The 18,661-nt window shown below is 38.0% G+C and overlaps 1 protein-coding gene and 1 pseudogene across 5 annotated transcripts in view; one reads left to right on the top strand and one right to left on the bottom strand.

Moving 5' to 3' along the window:
* NAALADL2 (N-acetylated alpha-linked acidic dipeptidase like 2) overlaps positions 1-18,661 on the top strand; it is a 1,369,359-nt gene that overhangs the window by 1,189,860 nt on the left and 160,838 nt on the right. The window lies entirely within an intron of this gene.
* On the bottom strand, positions 3,570-8,675 carry LOC139180370 (probable ATP-dependent RNA helicase DDX5 pseudogene; annotated as a pseudogene).

Here is an 18,661-nt window from a genome sequence, read left to right as displayed (position 1 = left end):
AAATCTGCTAATGGGCTTGTAATTGTAGCATTTTTTTTAAAAATTTATATAAAATGTAGTGTATAAAGCTATTCTGGGATATATAAACTATCTTATTTATATATTATTTCCTTAAAATTCTAAGATTCAAACTTAGAGAGTCATCCTCCTTAGATCTCAGTTACGTGTTATTTTGGTACTTCAAGCGATGGTTGTTTTATGAGTAAAGCTGGAATCAAGATTTCTGGGAGAAATATCAATAACCTCAGATATGCAGATGACACCACCCTTATGGCAGAAAGTGAAGAAGAACTAAAGAGCCTCTTGATGAAAGTAAAAGTGGAGAGTGAAAAAGTTGGCTTAAAGCTCAACATTCAGAAAACTAAGATCATGGCATCCGGTCCCATCACTTCATGGGAAATAGATGGGGCAACAGTGGCTGACTCTATTTTTCTGGGCTCCAAAATCACTGCAGATGGTGATTGTACCCATGGAATTAAAAGACGCTTACTCCTTGGAAGGAAAGTTATGACCAACCTAGACAGCATATTCAAAAACAGAGACATTACTTTGCCAGCAAAGGTCCATCTAGTCAAGGCTATGGTTTTCCCAGTAGTCATATATGGATGTGAGAGTTGGACTGTAAAGAAAGCTGAGCGCCGAAGAATTGATGCTTTCGAACTGTGGTGTTGGAGAAGACTCTTGAGATTCCCTTGGACTGCAAGGAGGTCCAACCAGTCCATCCTAAGGGAGATCAGTCCTGGGTGTTCATTGGAAGGACTGATGCTAAAGCTGAAACTCCAATACTCTGGCCACCTGATGAGATGAGCTGACTCATTTGAAAAGACCCTGATGCTGGGAAAGATTGAGGGCAGGAAAAGGGGACAACAGAGGATGAGATGGTTGGATGGCATCACCGACTCAATGCACATGGGTTTGGGTGGACTCCGGGTGTTGGTGATGGACAGGGAGGCCTGGCATGCTGCAGTTCATGGGATCACAAAGAGTCAGACACAACTGAGCAACTGAACTGAACTGAATGAGTCTTATAGGAATATGTTTAATTTTTTATATTGAACATGAATATCTTATATAGTTGCTTTTCTTATAATACTTCTTTATTGTCTATTCTGTGTTCAGCTGACTTACTTCTGTCATCACCTTCTAACTCTGTGTTGCCCAAAACAAGTATCCCTTTAGGCAGACTCAATTATATTTCTTCTAAGAATACAACTTTTACATAGTTCTTTAAACAATTTACATCATCTTCATGCTACAAAACCATTATATTTTGAACTGGAAGTTGTCTTGCCTCCTGAGTAAAAGGGAAATCAGAGCATAATCTTCAAAGTGGTTGGAGATGGATAACTATAAGAATTGATGCTTTTGAACTGTGGTGTTGGAGGAGACTCTTGAGAGTCCCTTGGACTGCAAGGAGATCCAACCAGTCCATTCTGAAGGACATCAGCCCTGAGATTTCTTTGGAAGGAATGATGCTAAAGCTGAAACTCCAGTAGTTTGGCCACCTCATGTGAAGAGTTGACTCATTGGAAAAGACTCTGATGCTGGGAGGGATTGGGGGCAGGAGGAGAAGGGGACGACAGAGGATGAGATGGCTGGATGGCATCGCTGACTCGATGGACATGAGTATGGGTGAACTCCGGGAGTTGGTGATGGACAGGGAGGCCTGGTGTGCTGCGATTCATGGGGTCGCAAAGGATCGGACACGACTGAGCGACTGAACTGATCTGATCTGATCTGATTCTTGGAAAAACAAACTCTCTCCACGTTTTTCAGTCTTGAGGATTTATGTTATCTTAAGTTTTGCTGAGGGCTTTATGTTTAACTTTTTAAATCCTCTGTCTGTATACGTTTGATAAAATCACTAAAATAAGATGAACTTAATTTGTTTTTATCAATCACTAAGATATTCCAAAGATGCAAATCTAACGTTATGAAGGGGTAGGTTGTGAATAGTCTCCTTGTATCCATGTTCCCCAATCACCCAGTTCATCTTCTCATGGAAACCAGTGTTGCAAAAATACCTTCTGAAAGATTCTTACTACAATTGACATTGAACAACATGGCTTTGAACTGTGTGGGTACACTTGTACATGGATTTTTTTTTTTTTTTTCAATAGTAAATACTACAGTATTATATGATTCCAGATTGGTTAAACTAAGAACAAAATGGATGCAGACCCATGGATGCAGAGCAACCTCAGATACAGACGAACCATACATGTGAAGGGCTGACTACAAGTTGTACACAGACTTTGAACTGCTCAGAGGGTTGGCATCTGTAATCCCCAGGTTATTCAAGAGTCAATTGTATAATAATTTGAATCAATACAGGGAGGTATAAAGTATAAAATTGTTGAAAGTTAACCCAAATCCCACCTTCCCAATAACCATTGTTAATATCTAACAAATATTATTTTAATAGTTTCTCAATACATATATACAGTTGGAAGACAAAGCTGGATAAATGGAGGTGAATAGATGTATTTTAATTAAATAATTATTTAATTGCAATATTAAGAAAAGTATTACATTTAATTTTGCTTCAAGATAATATATACTGGGGCTTCCCTGGTGACTCAGCTGGTAAAGAATCTGCCTGCAATGTGGGAGACCCCTGTTCTGTTCCTGAGTTGGGAAGATCTCCTAGAGAAGAGAAATACTACCCACTCCAGTATTCTGGCCTGGAGAATTCTGTGGACTGGATAGTCCTTGGGGTTGCAGAGTTGGACACAACTGAGTGACTGTTACTCACTCGCTCACTCACAATATATATTTAGATTCTGAAGAAGCTCTACTATGTATGGAGGGGAAAAAAAAGATCCTGAAAAAATTTGAGATCTTGGATTCTTTGTGCTCTTTTTACTACCTGTTTCAACTTAAGATGACATCCAATAAATTTCTGCTTATAAACTACACCTTACTGATGAGTCCTGAACCTTGATTGCTAATACTTATTTATTTTTTGTTATTTATATTATCAAGACTACATTTTATTTTATCATAGTAATTTCTAGCTTTTTTAAATTGAAATGGTTAAGCATTGAATCCATTTAAATTTAAAAAAAAAGCAATCAAGGTTAATGCTTAACACCAGTTTTATCACCACAGTTGCTTTATTTCTGAGTGTTTTTGAGTATTTTGAGTATTCTTATTTAGTTGAATGTTTATTTTATAGTTTAAATGTAGGTAATTTAAATATAAATACATTTTTACATGACATTTTACTATATATATTATATATACATATATCACACTCAAGTCAGTCTTAAATTTTTTTTATTTGGTATTACATTGAATTCTTATATTTTAAAATACTATACACTAACTTTTGTAGAAGTACAACCTGTATTTTCTCGTACAAAGAACCCACTAAATGTGTTTCAGGAATGTAGAGATATTTCCCCCTTAAACAGCAAAAAAGTGAATTAAAATACTGCTTGTTGCAGTAATTTTTGCTTTTAAAAAATAAATATTTTATATGACAACATCCAATATATAAAGAGCAGTTATGAACAACAGACATCTACATATACTTTCAAAGCCTTATTGAAACTATCCTATTGGCACTAGATACCAATCAAGGTGCAGCCATAGTTAGTAGCAGCCGTAGTTAGTAGCATATGCATATGCCTATGCCTATTGGCTATAATGTGCATGTTTGAAATATTCCATTTTGCCGTTGGGCCCATTCCTTTGTCCTTAGAATGACCTTAACCTCTGTCTTTGATCCGCTGAAGCAACTTGGGATCAGTTGCGTGTCTGGCTTCATAAAGCAGATATAAGGTTACTTCGTTCCTTTATATGATTAGCTGTGAAGAAAGTGTTTTAATACTGAGTCACTCTTCCAGTTAGAGGAATATAACCCTCTGAGGAGTTAGGTAGTCATTATTGATGAAAACGTTCACATTTTCCAGATCCAATCCTCTGAATCCTATCTGGACCAATCAGAATAGGAACTTCTCCATGTTTGAAAATTTAGGACCCAGTTATGTTCATTGGAAGTCTTGTCATCATGAATACTCAAGACAGGCCACTCTTCTCCCATTTGTCACATAAGCTCATCACATTTTTGGTTTCCAAAAAAACAATAGTTTTACCTTCTTTTTCCCTCAAGTTCTCTTCCATTAGTTTCCATTAAGATTTTCTTCCTTGCATGTGTCATTATATACATCCACAATCTGAAGAATATTGTGGTTTTTATTCTAGTGGACTAGTATTTATATGAATAAAATGTTTCAGGCAGTCTTCAGGAAGCAGTCTTACTTTTTTGGCCAAATTGGATCCTACACTATGGCTTGTGTATCAGATCCTAACAATATATAACCTTATATGGGGTAAAAGCCCATATCAGGCATTCCATATGCTTCATCAAGAAAAATGTAGGTTGTTGTCCTTAGTTTGATTTTTTCTCACACACTAAATATCAGTTAGTTTTATTGGAGTTGCAATACAGTTTTCCAGACTTCTCTCCAAATGCCCTTGTGAGGATCACCAAAGATACAAGTAGACTATAAGCAATAGGTTGTATAGTATTCACCAGCTGCTTGGTTTACTGTTGGCTAGTTTCTGATTTGATGCAGTACTAAGATGATGATCAATGAGGATGATGGTAGGCAGTATGTAAGACGTTTGCTTGAATCCATTTGAGCTAGTCCAATTATATCCAACCTATTCAGGGCAACTGGAGACCCCTGAGTTTGAACAACAGGGGGTTCAGTAAAGTTCTGTCTTATAATTCCATCTAAGACATGTACAGGGTAGTTTGCTCAAAGAAATTCAGAATTGGCTTTGGACAGTTATTGGGTTTCTCTGTTGGCTCAGATGATGAAGAATCCACCTTCCAATGCAGGCTGCTGCTGCTGCTGCTAAGTCGCTTCAGTCATGTCCAATGCAGGAGACCCCGGTTAAATCCCTGGATTGGGGAGATCCCCTGGGGAAGGGAATGGCAACCCACTCCAGTGTTCTTGCCTGGGAAATCCCTTAGACAGAGGATACAGCCCATGGGGTCACAAAAAGTCGGACACGACTAAACAACTAACACTTTGACTTGGACAGTTATACCTCTAACTGCAATTTCCTTGCTTCTGCAGTATGCTTCCACCTATTGTGCTATTTGTGGCCAAATTCATATGTTCTTGATCACAATTCATCTCAAATTTAGGCATCTCATCAAAATTCCTGTTCTTTTTAATCAGTTTCTCTCCAGGGTTTTTATAATTATTTCCAGATAGATGCTCTCCCTCAGTTCAGTTCAGTTGTTCAGTCATGTCTGAATCTTTGCAACCCCATGAACCACAGAATGCCAAGCCTCCCTGTCCATCACCAACACAGAGTTCACCCAAACCCATGTCCATTAAGTCGGTGATGCCATCCAACCATCTCATCTTCTGTCGTCCCTTCTCCTCCTGCCCTCAATCTTTCCCAGCATCAGGGTCTTTTCAAATGAGTCAGCTCTTTGCATCAGGTGGCCAAAGTATTGGAGTTTCAGCTTCAACATCAGTCCTTCCAATGAACACCCAGGCCTGATCTCGTTTAGGATGGACTGGCTGGATCTCCTTGCAGTTGAAGGACTCTCAAGAGTCTTCTCCAACACCACAGTTCAAAAGCATCAATTCTTCAGTGCTCAGCTTTCTTTATAGTCCAACTATCACATCTATGCATGACTACTGGAAAAACCATAGCCTTGACTAGATGGACCTTTGTTGGCAAAATAATGTCTATGCTTTTTAATATGCTGTCTAGGTTGGTCATAACTTTCCATTCAAGGAGTAAGCATCTTTTGATATCATGACTGCAATCATGATTTACAGTGATTTTGGAGCCCCCAAAAATAAAGTCAGCCACTGTTCCCACTGTTTCCCCATCTATTTGCCATGAAGTGATGGGACTGGATGCTATGATCTTATATTTCTGAATGTTGAGCTTAAAGCAAACTTTTTCACTCTTCTCTTTCACTTTCATCAAGAGGCTCTTTAGTTCTTCTTCACTTTCTTCCATAAGGGTGGTGTCATCTGCATATTTGAGGTTATTGATATTTCTCTCGGCAATCTTGATTACAGCTTGTGCTTCATCCATCCCAGCATTTCTCATGATGTACTCTGAATATAAGTTAAATAAGCAGTGTGACAATATACAGCCTTGACGTACTCCTTTTCCTATTTGGAACCAGTCTGTTGTTCCATGTCCAGTTCTAACTGTTGCTTCCTGACCTGCATACAGATTTCTCAAGAGGCAGGTCAGGTAGTCTGGTATTCCCATCTCTTTCAGAATTTTCCACAGTTTATTGTGATCCACACAGTCAAAGGCTTTGGCATAGTCAATAAAGCAGAAATAGATGTTTTCCTGGAACTCTCTTGCTTTTTCGATGAACCAGCAGATGTTGGCAATTTGATCTCTGGTTCCTCTGCCTTTTCTAAAACTAGCTTGAACATCTGGAAGTTCACGGTTCACATATTGCTGAAGCCTGGCTTGGAGAATTTTGAGCATTACTTTACTCACGTGTGAGATGAGTGCAATAGTGTGGTAGTTTGAGCATTCTTAGGCAATGCCTTTCTTGGGATTGGAATGGAAACTGACCTTTTCCTGTCCTGTGACTTCTGCTGAGTTTCCCAAATTTGCTGGCATATTGAGTGCAGCACATTCACAGCATCATCTTTCAAGATTTGAAATAGCTCAACTGGAATTCCATCACCTCCACTAGCTTTGTTGGTAGTGATGCTTTCTAAGGCCCACTTGGCTTCACATTCCAGGATGTCTGGCTCTAGGTGAGTGTTGAGTGATCACACCATTGTGATTATCTGGGTCATGAAGTTTTTTTTTTGTACAGTTCTTCTGTGTATTCTTGCCACCTCTTCTTAATATCTTCTACTTCAGTTAAATCCATACCATTTCTGTCCTTTATTGAGCCCATCTTTGCATGAAATGTTCCCTTGGTATCTCTAATTTTCTAGAAGAGAACTCTAGTCTTTCCCATTCTGTTGTTTTCCTCCATTTCTTTGCATTGATCGCTGAGGAAGGCTTTCTTATCTCTCCTTGCTATTCTGTTGAACTCTGCATTCAGATGCTTATATTTTTCCTTTTCTCCTTTGCTCTCACTTCTTTTCACAGCTATTTGTAAGGCCTCCTCAGACAGGCATTTTGCCCTTTTGCATTTCTTCTTCTTGGGGATGGTCTTGATCCCTGTCTCCTGGACAACGTCATGAACCTTCATCCATAGTTCATCAGGCACTCTGATCTATCAAATTTAGTCCCTTAAATCTATTTCTAACTTCCACTGTATAATCATAAGGGATTTTATCTAGGTAATACCTGAATGGTCTAGTGGTTTTCCCCGCTTTCTTCAATTTAAGTCTGAATTTGGCAATAAGGAGTTCATGAGCTGAGCCACAGTCAGCTCCCGGTCTTGTTTTTGCTGACTGTATTCAGCTTCTCCGTCTTTGGCTGCAAAGAATGTAATCAGTCTGATTTCTGTATTGGCCATCTGATGATGTCCATGTGTAGAATTTTCTCTTATGTTGTTGGAAGAGGGTGTTTTTTATGACCAGTGCGTTCTTGGCAAAACTCTATTAGCTTTTGCCCTGCTTCATTCTGTACTCCAAGGCCAAATTTGCCTGTTACTCCAGGTGTTTCTTGACTTCCTACTTTTGCATTCCAGTTCCCTATAATGAAAAGAACATCTTTTTTTAGGTGTTAGTTTTAGAAGATCTAGTAGGTCTTCGTAGAACCATTCAGCTTCAGCTTCTTCAGCGTTACTGGTCAGGGCATAGACTTGGGTTACCATGATATTGAATGGCCTGCCTTGGGAATGAACAGAGACTGTTCTGTCATTTTTGAGATTGCATCCAAGTACTGCCTTTCGGACTCCTGTTGACTATGGTGGCTACTCCATTTCTTCTAAGGGATTCCTGCCCACAGTAGTAGATATAATGGTCATCTGAGTTAAATTCACCCATTCCAGTCCATTTTAGTTTTCTAATTCCTAGAATGTTGACGTTCACTCTTGCCATCTCCTGTTTGACCACTTCCAATTTGCCTTGATTCATGGACCTAACATTCCAGGTTCCTATGCAATATTGCTCTTTACAGCATCGGACCTTGTTTCTATCACTAGTCACATCCATAGCTGGGTGTTGTTTTTGCTTTGGCTCCATCCGTTCATTCTTTCTGGAGTTATTTCTCCACTGATCTCTGGTAGCATATTGGGCACCTTCCAACCTGGGGATTTCATCTTTCAGTGTCCCATCTTTTTGCCTTTTCATACTGTTCATAGGGTTCTCAAGGCAAGAATACTGAAGTGGTTTTCCATTCCCTTCTCAAGTGGACCACATTCTGTCAGACATCTCCACCATGATCTGTATGGCTGGAGTGGCCCCACAACAGCATGGCTTAACTTCAATGAGTTAGACAAGGCTGTGGTCCATGTGGTCAGATTGGCTAGTTGTCTGTGATTGTGGTTTCAGTCTGTTTGCCCTCTCATGCCTTCTCTCAGTGTCTACTCTCTTATTTGGGTTTCTGTTACCTTGGACGTGGGGTATCCCCTCACTTTTTTTTTTTTTAAGCTCTCCCTAACTGCCTCCTAATGAAGGTTCATCAAACCATACATACTGCCTGCAATCTTGGTCATCTGAGTAGGCAAACACATTGGTCATCTGAGTAGGCAAACAGGTTATCATTGTTTTGATTGGTGAGGAAGAAGCTGGAGAGAACTGAGTGCAATAACTCCCTGGGAGTGGCTTTGGTAACACTGAAACCTTGAGGGGGTTTGGGGATAGCCTTAGCTGAACAATAGCAAGACAAGAATTAGAGATACTAGACTAGAAACTAGTGGAAATAAATAAGGTCCTTTTATTGTTTTAGAAAGTGTTTATCGGTACTTTGGTCTATAAATTCTTTTATGTTTGAAGAAGCCTGCTCATTGCCCTTATTTTTTTTATTATTTATTTATTTTTAAACTTTACAAAATTGTATTAGTTTTGCCAAATATCAAAATAAATCTGCCACAGGTATACATGTGTTCCCCATCCTGAATCCTCCTCCCTCCCCATACCATCCCTCTGGGTCGTCCCAGTGCACTAGCCCCAAGCATCCAGTATCATGCATTAAAGTTGAAGTATCACTGACTTTATTATCATAATTATTAAATCATTAAAATGTGTTAAAGTTTGAATACGTATTTCTGGTAGCTGATGAATGGTATAATAGTGAGTGAGTTAGTTTTTGTGCATGTATGTGTGTGTGTGTGTGTGTATGTGTGTGTTTAAGTAAAAGCTTCACCTATAGCAGGTTGCTAAGATAGGGGTATAGATCTTAGAAAATCAGAAAAGGTGTTGTTATGGTTTATTCTTCTTTCTCCCATCTTTACTGCCCCATTTGGGAACTCCCTCATCTAATTCTCTGTGAATTATAGTTCATTAAACTTGTGTACTTATTTACAAGTAATCAAGGAAGTGTTTTGCAAACTCACTTAAAAGTACTTGAGATGCTTTGTGTGTATATTTTTAATAGCAATATGATGGTGTCTTCCTAGGCAAAGTGAAGGAGTAAGTTAATTAATTTAATTATTATAGATGGCCAATCTGAATAGTTCAAGCAAATATTATCTCTTCCTCAGTAGGAAATTTTTCTGCTTGAATTACTCTGATAATTGCCTCAGGTCTCTACCTGAGTAGGCAAGCCAGTCTTCAGTTGTCTCTATATATTCATAGTTAAATTAGACTTGACTGAAAAACAGCCTCATAGGCATTTCCTGGGGAATTTGAAAGGTTCAGAGGGTTAAAACCTGGTAGCCCAGCCCCTAATCAACAAAGTGACAGCATTGTTGCAATTTCAATTAAGCTGTGTCTCTTATCTAGATAAGTTAGGTTTTGTGTTTGTTTTTTTGATCCTTTCAAAATGTATATTTTTTTTATCTTTGTAAGTATAAAAAATAGTTTCTTTTAGTGGGGAACACAATATTCAGCTAACACTTAATATTTGACAATTCTGAGAGATGTGTGCTATATCTACTCTATAGGTCTGAGTAGTTGCTTTTGGAGGAATGCACATGATAAAACACATTTCTTTTAGAAAAGAGGGTAAGATTTGAGGTAGGCTAATGCCCACTCCAGTGTTCTTGCCTGGAGAATCCCAGGGGTGGAGCCGGGTGGGCTACTGTCTGTGGGGTCGCACACAGTCAGACATGACTGAAGGGACTTAGCAGCAGCAATGCCTGATGACCTTTCTAAAGTCCACTTTCTTTCCTCTAGATAGTCTTATTGAGAATGAAGTAGAAACATTGTCCATACTGTGGATTTGCTTGTGAATTTCAGAGGAATATATATATATCTGTATGCCATTTCATCACTGCTTGTTTTAACTCAGGGTTAATTCTATAGTTTTTTTTAGCCATCTTAATTAGAATACCATATTCTGAGACAAACCAATCAATACAAAACCCATTTTACCCATGATAAGCAAAACTAACTCCATTAACTTCAGCAACCGTCTCACCTAAGAAGTGAGGGAAGGCTGTATTTACTAGCAATTTTCTTACCCTGAAAATTGCCTATCTCATGCATTTCAGAGACTCAATTTGAGCAAAGATTTTTTAGTGAAGAGTATAACAAATAAGCAGAATTAGAATTTGGAACTTGAGTTCAGACAACTCAAGATTGTACAGTATAGTCAATTGATAGAGAGAAGGTGACAAAAACAGGATAATTTCACACAAATCTTCACCTGCCTGAAAAAGGAAAAGAACATGGTGAGGAGAAAGGATTCTCCCTACCTTTGGAAAAAATTATCATCACTTGTACCAAATCTTTGAGCACTTTGCAGAGTCCAGAAGTAACCTGAGGTTTATAGTAATTGCTTTGAGATATTATTGGTTCAAAGGTATTTTAACCCTAGCACCTCATTTCAGGAAAGCCATGATCTTTTGATAGTTGGGTATCTTTAAAATACCTTTCACTGTTACACTAAAAAGTGTGCTATGGTAGTTTTGACTGCATAGAAAATGTCAATGTTTTTGTGAATACATTTTGTTTTCTGTTTGGGGGCTCTCTAAAGAAATGTTCTTTCTCTTCATTTATTTACCTGTTCTAGACTCTGGGGCCATGGAGATTCAAAAATCTCCTTTTCTTGAAGAGCTCCTGATCTGGTGCCAGTGATAGAGGGATTATGCATATTAACACTCAGAAATGTAAATGTCATTAGAGGTTTCCACCATGTTAAAGGAAAGCAGATTGTACATTAATTTATTTCATTTATCAAAATAATATTTTATCTAATCTTATGCCAGTGTTCTGTGTTTTACACACTTGATCCTGTTTAGACCTTATAGTACTCGTGTAAGTAGATATAACCAGTATCCCCATATTACAAATAAGGAAACTCAGATTAAAAATTGTCACATTTCTGAGCCAAGGCCACACATCTACTGAATATCAAAGCCTGGATTCACATCCAGGACTTTTGGATTCCAGAACTAAGTTCTTTACATATTAGCTTAAACTTCTTCTCTATGCAAGAATCATATAATATGCATGCATCAGAGACTGCTCAATAAAGAACATGCTTTATAATCTTTATCTAAATTTATTCTTATTCTCAGTTTTATCATCTGCTTTACACTGTTAGTATGTTATATCTCAATAGATTTGAGAATTATGAATAATATTTTTAAATGGATAACAAATATTTACAAAATAAGTATAAGTTACCCTGGATATATAAAGTCACAATCTTTCAGTTTAAAGCTTAGAAATATGTCATGACTCAGAAATCTCCTTTATACATTCTTCAGAGTATGTCTAATTTTGGTGGAAAATTAGTTCAAATCACTATTATACTTTCTAAATATTAGAATTTAAATATATTTAATACTATAATAAATTAAGTAATACATAATAAGATATTTTCTTGTTCAAATATGTATGAGCTTTTATTATAAAGTTTCAAGGCTATATCATGTATTTGTCTGTTTTCTTCAGTTGAGTTCAGTTCAGTCACTCAGTCATGTCCAACTCTTTGCAACCCCATGAATGGCAGCATGCCAGGCCTCCGTGTCCATCACCAACTCCTGGAGTTCATTCACTCAGACTCACATCCATTGAGTCAGTGATGCCATCCAGCCATCTCATCCTCTGTCGTTTCCTTCTCCTCCTGCCCCCAATCCCTCCCAGCATCAGAGTCTTTTCCAATGAGTCAACTCTTCGCATGAGGTGGCCAGAGTACTGGAGTTTCAGCTTTAGCATCATTCCTTCCAAAGAAATCCCAGGGCTGATCTCCTTCAGAATGGACTGGTTGGATCTCCTTGCAGTCCAAGGGACTCTCAAGAGTCTTCTCCAACACCACAGTTCAAAAGCATCAATTCTTCGGCACTCAGCCTTCTTCACAGTCCAACTCTCACATCCATACATGACCACTGGAAAAACCATAGCCTTGACTAGATGGACCTTTGTTGGCAAAGTAATGTCTCTGCTTTTCAATATGCTATCTAGGTTGGTCATAACTTTCCTTCCAAGGAGTAAGCGTCTTTTAATTTCATGGCTGCAGTCACCATCTGCAGTGATTTTGGAGCCCAGAAAAATAAAGTCTGATACTTTCCACTCTATTTCCCATGAAGTGATGGGACCAGATGCCATGATCTTCGTTTTCTGAACGTTGAGCTTTAAGCCAACTTTTTCACTCTCCACTTTCACTTTCATCAAGAGGCTTTTTAGTTTCTCTTCACCTTCTGCCATAAGAGTGGTGTCATATGCATATCTGAGGTTACTGATATTTCTCCCAGCAGTCTTGATTCCAGCTTGTGTTTCTTCCAGTCCAGCGTTTCTCATGATGTAATCTGTATAGAAGTTAAATAAACAGGGTGACAATATACAGCCTTGACGTACTCCTTTTCTGTTGTTCCATGTCCAGTTCTAACTGTTGCTTCCTGACCTGCATACAGATTTCTTAAGAGGCAGGTCAGGTTGCTTCCATGTCCTGGCTATTATAAACAGTGCTGCGATGAACATTGGGGTACACGTGTCTCTTTCCCTTCTGGTTTCCTCAGTGTGTATGCCCAGCAGTGGGATTGCTGGATCAAAAGGCAGTTCTATTTCCAGTTTTTTAAGGAATCTCCACACTGTTCTCCATAGTGGCTGTACTAGTTTGCATTCCCACCAACAGTGTAAGAGGGTTCCCTTTTCTCCACACCCTCTCCAGCATTTATTATTTGTAGACTTTTGGATCGCAGCCATTCTGACTGGTGTGAAATGGTACCTCATAGTGGTTTTGATTTGCATTTCTCTGATAATGAGTGATGTTGAGCATCTTTTCATGTGTTTGTTAGCCATCTGTATGTCTTCTTTGGAGAAATGTCTATTTAGTTCTAGATGTCCATCAGCAGATGAATGGATAAGAAAGCTATGGTACATATACACAATGGAGTATACTCAGCCATTAAAAAGAATACATTTGAATCAGTTCTAATGAGGTGGATGAAACTGGAGCCTATTATACAGAGTGAAGTAAGCCAGAAGGAAAAACATAAATACAGTATACTAATGCATATATATGGAATTTAGAAAGATGGTAACAATAACCCGGTGTACGAGACAGCAAAAGAGACACTGATGTATAGAACAGTCTTATGGACTCTGTGGGAGAGGGAGAGGATGGGAAGATTTGGGAGAATGACATTGAAACATGTAAAATATCATGTAAGAAACGAGTTGCCAGTCCAGGTTCGATGCACGATACTGGATGCTTGGGGCTAGTGCACTGGGACGACCCAGAGGGATGGTATGGGGAGGGAGGAGGGAGGAGGGTTCAGGATGGGGAACACGTGTATACCTGTGGCAGATTCATTTTGATATTTGGCAAAACTAATACAATTATGTAAAGTTTAAAAATAAAATAAAATTAAAAAAAAATAAAAAATTAAAAAAAAAAAAAAAAAGAGGCAGGTCAGGTGGTCTGGTATTCCCATCTCTTTTAGAATTTTCACAGTTTATTGTGATCCACACAGTCAAAGGCTTTGGCATAGTCAATAAAGCAGAAATAGACGTTTTTCTGGAACTCTCTTGCTTTTCCCATGATCCAGCAGATGTTGGCAATTTGATCTCTTGTTCCTCTGCCTTTTCTAAAACCAGCTTGAACATCTGGAAGTTCACGGTTCACATATTGCTGAAGCCTGGCTTGGAGAATTTTGAGCATTACTTTACTAGCATGTGAGATGAGTGTAATTGTGCGGTAGTTGGAGCATTCTTTGGCATTGCCTTTCTTTGGGATTGGAATGAAAACTGACCTTTTCCAGTCCTGTGGCCACTGCTGAGTTTTTGAAATTTGCTGGCATATTGAGTGCAGCACTTTCACAGCATCATCTTTCAGGATTTGAAATAGCTCCACTGGAATTCCATCACCTCCACCAGCTTTGTTCGTAGTGATGCTTTCTAAGACCCACTTGACTTCACATTACAGGATGTCTGGCTCTAGGTGAGTGATCACACCATCGTGATTATCTGGGTCATGAAGATCTCTTTTGTAAACATAGATCCTTCTAAATTATATTTCTTTCTGAGTGTGTTCCACTTACCCTGTAGATGTATTATAAGGAAATGTTGATGGTGAAGATGATAGTGCAGTGATCAATATTGGAGCATGATAAGCTGTGTTCTATTCACTATTCCAAGTGCCACCTACGTATTAGCATTTTTTTCTTTTTTTAAATTATTAATTTATTTTAATTGAAGGCTAATTACTTTATAATATTGTGGTAGTTTTTGCCATACATTGACATGAATCAGCCATGGGTGTACATATGTTCCCCCAACCTCAACCCCCCACCCACTTTCATCCCTTTCCCATCCCTCTGGATTGTCCCAGTGCACTGGCTTTGAGTACCCTGTTTCACGCATCAGCTTGGACTGGTGATCCATTCCACATATGGTAATATACATGTTTCAATGCTATTCTCTCAAATCATCCCACTCTGGCCTTCTTCCACAAAGTCGAAAAGACTGTTCTTTATATCTGTGTCTCTTTTGCTGTCTTGCATGTAAGGTCATCATTGCCATCTTTCTAAATTCCATATATATGCGTTAATATACTGTCTTGGTGTTTTTCTTTCTGATGTACTTCACTCTGTATAATAGGCTCCAGTTTCATCCCCCTCATTAGAACTGACTAAAACCTTGCTTATAGTTTATTTTTCATAGCTGAATAATATCCCATCATGTATATGTACCACTGCTTTCTTATCCATTCATCTGCCAATAGACATCTAGGTTGCTTCCATGTCCTAGTTATTGTAAACAGTGCTGCAGTGAACACTGGGGTACATGTGTCTCTTTCAATTCTGATTTCCTTAATGTATATGCCCAGCAGTGGGATTGCTGGGTTGTATGGCAGTTCTGTTTCCAGTTTTTTAAGGAATCTCCACACTGTTCACCATAGTGGCTGTTCTAGTTTGCATTCCACCAACAATGTAAGAGGGTTCCCTTTTTTCCACACCCTCTCCAGCATTTATTGCTTGAAGACTTTTTGATGGCAGCCATTCTGACTGCGTGAGATGGTACCTCATTGTGGTTTTGATTTGCATTTCTCTGATAACGAGTGATGTTGAGTATCTTTTCATGTGTTTGTTAGCCATATGTATGTCTTCTTTGGATGAATACTGGCCCATTTTTGGATACATTTGGCTCATTGTTTGATTGGGACATTTATTTTTCTGGTATTGAGTTGCATGAGCTGTTTGTATATTTTTGAGATTAATACTTTGTTAGTTGTTTCATTTGCTATTATTTTCTCCCATTCTGAAGCTGTCTTTTCACCTTGCTTATAGTTTCCTTCATTGTGCAAAAGCTTTTAAGTTTAATTAGATCTCATTTGTTTATTTTTGCTTTTATTTCCATTACTCTGAGATATGGGTCATAGAGGATCTTGCTGTGATTTATGTCAGAGAGTGTTCTGCGTATGTTTTCCTCTAGGAGTTTTATAGTTTCTGATCTTACATTTAGATGTTTAATCCATTTGGAGTTTATTGCATTAGCATTTTAATGTGATAAAACATCTATGAGGTAGATATTATGCCATTGTGGCCAAGTGACATTAAATGTACTGTTGCTAATATCCATTAAATCTGTTATTGTTTATGCACATCTTAATGAATATTAGAAATTCTGATGAGAACATGTAGCAGTTTACAGAGTAGCTCCACCTGATCTTCCTACCCATCTTTGATATAGAAGAGTCAGGTGTGATTATTGGTTGGTCCTAGATTATGGGTCTAACAAATAAATAGGGTCAGAACATTGAGTCCAGAGCTGATAGTCTTTACATGCACCAAACTCCCTCAGTATTTGTCATATATAGCTTTGAAAAGCAACACATAGTATCAAAGTACAAATTAGTGTTCTGTGTGTTTAGGAGTCCTAAGGTTATGATCCTATATAAAAGTTTTGCTATGAAGAATGAAATAAACTATCATTATGAAGACTCTATGGGTTCCCTAAGATCAGAAATTAATGAAAACTTTTTCTTGAAGTTGTAAAATTAACATAAACAATATTTTTTACTAGTATTTATTTTCTCAATATGTGTTCCTTTTTCTGCAAGAAATTAGACATCATTTTTAGAGGTTAACTGTATTTTTGTGTTTAATGAAAAGCAAGATTATTGAGTAGTATTATAGACTTTTATGATAACATATTGCCAGGAGCTTAACTGAGATGGGAGGGACAGAGATGAATTGTTAAGTATTGGAGAAGACAATTAAGGAAACAAGCTAAAAAATTAAAGACAAGCATTTAATCACTTATTATGGTGATAAAAGTACGAGTCTAAAACCAGATAGAGTGCTGACTCCTTTGTCCCGTTTTCCTCCATGGAATGGGGGCATTGGTCAAGGGTCAAGTGTATTAGCACAGGTGTAAGAGAGTCTCTCTGTTGAGGGAGCCCAGAAGAAATGGCTTGGGAATTCTTATGGACCTTGTGGTCCAGAAGAGGGAAAGGAGGAAGAGCTGAGAGTGAGAAATACTGCTCACTTAGAGAAAGGAATAGTGTCTTCAAGTTCTCTCTTTTCTTTCCCCCTATTCCATACTCTACCCCACCCAACCAGTAGATCTCAGCCAAAGCTCTTGAAGAAGACCTGTATTCAGAGCCTCAGATTCAGAGGCCTGGGAGTAAAGGTACCTGAGCTGAGCATGCAAATATGCAAAGAGAGTGACTGGTAAGGGTGCCTGCGACCTAGAGTACAACTTCCTTCAGGAGAGCAGCACACTGGCTGTACACCATGTCTCCAGTGGGGAGATCAGCCTTCTCCCATGAGCCCTACCAGGGAAAGCCTTTGTAATTGCCAAGGGTTGGGCCTGAAAAATAATGCAAAAGTTTTTAACCAGACTCCTCACATAAGATTTCAACTATATCCTTAGCCAAACCATAGTTATCACATGGTTATCTGCTAAATACAAAATCCTTCTTCCCACCGACTACAAACATTCCTAATGAATCCTGCTGCTACTTAATGCAATTTACAGGATAAATGGACTTAAACTTTCTTTTTTTCTTGATGAGGAAAGTTGTAATGATTCCTGATATTTAGAGAATTGTTGTAACATTCATGTTCTTTACTGTGGCCTTTGTCAAAATCTCCATATGCTTCAGGCTAAAAGGACCTGCAACTTTGAGATGACTTTTTATCCAATAGACATTATACTCTCTTCTATCACCTTGACCTCCTTTTTATTTTTTAAATTGTACTTCTATCTTTAGAGTTATTACTAACTGAATATAATTGCTTTGTTAAGCAAATACATTATATGCTCTTCAGAATGCCTTGGGGCTTTAGTAATACTTCCTATACTAACAATTATGATTGGGAGGAATTTTAGTATGTACACAAAATACATAGAGAATATAGATAAATATACATAGAAGGCTTGATTCTGTTAGTCTTTCATGAGATCTGGGGGAATTTTTACTCCAGAATTTCTACAGTCACTCATATTGGGCCAACTTAAAACTTTGGCTGTGAATATGAAAGGTAAAATACAGTATTGAGTCTCTACAGAAATTAAGGAAGAGGAGGGTCAATATACAGGGCCTTTGAGCTATATTTCAATATCTGTTAAGAATTGAGGGAATAAGTTGTAAAAGGATAATAAGGCATGCATCATGGCTATAAACTTATTATCACGTAGCAAACTTGAGAAAAATCTATTAGTTATACCAAAGATGTTTATTAAAAATCACCCCAGATTGTTACTGTTACTGTTTCTGTGTTTTGTTTCATCTCAACTGTTCAAATTACATTGCTTCCTGGATTGTGATAAGACCTAGGAGACAGGATTCAAGAACCCTGAGCCATGAAATCAGAATGATAGTGAAAATTTGGATAGCCAAATATGGGAGTAGCTGGGGGTCTCAATATGCACAACATCTGCTGAAATTAAGAAAATGAATGTTTAAAAATCTCTTTGGAATTACAGAAGGAAGAGATTGAGAAAAGAGTCCATCAACTGAATGATGATAAATGACAATTAATTACATTAATAATTCAGGGTGTCTAAAAGCATTATTCATAGTGTTCTGCCTAACAAGCTGTCTTGTTTTATTTTAGTGAAAAAATGGTGATAAGGGTTTTTATGGATTTTCTGATTATCATAGTTCTCAAACTCTATTTTCTCTATAAGATCTT

This window comes from Bos indicus, chromosome 1, assembly GCF_029378745.1.
Source record: "Bos indicus isolate NIAB-ARS_2022 breed Sahiwal x Tharparkar chromosome 1, NIAB-ARS_B.indTharparkar_mat_pri_1.0, whole genome shotgun sequence".
Lineage (NCBI taxonomy): Eukaryota > Metazoa > Chordata > Mammalia > Artiodactyla > Bovidae > Bos > Bos indicus.
The sequence above is the reverse complement of the archived record's forward strand: the minus strand, read 5'-3'. Positions and strand labels throughout refer to the sequence as shown.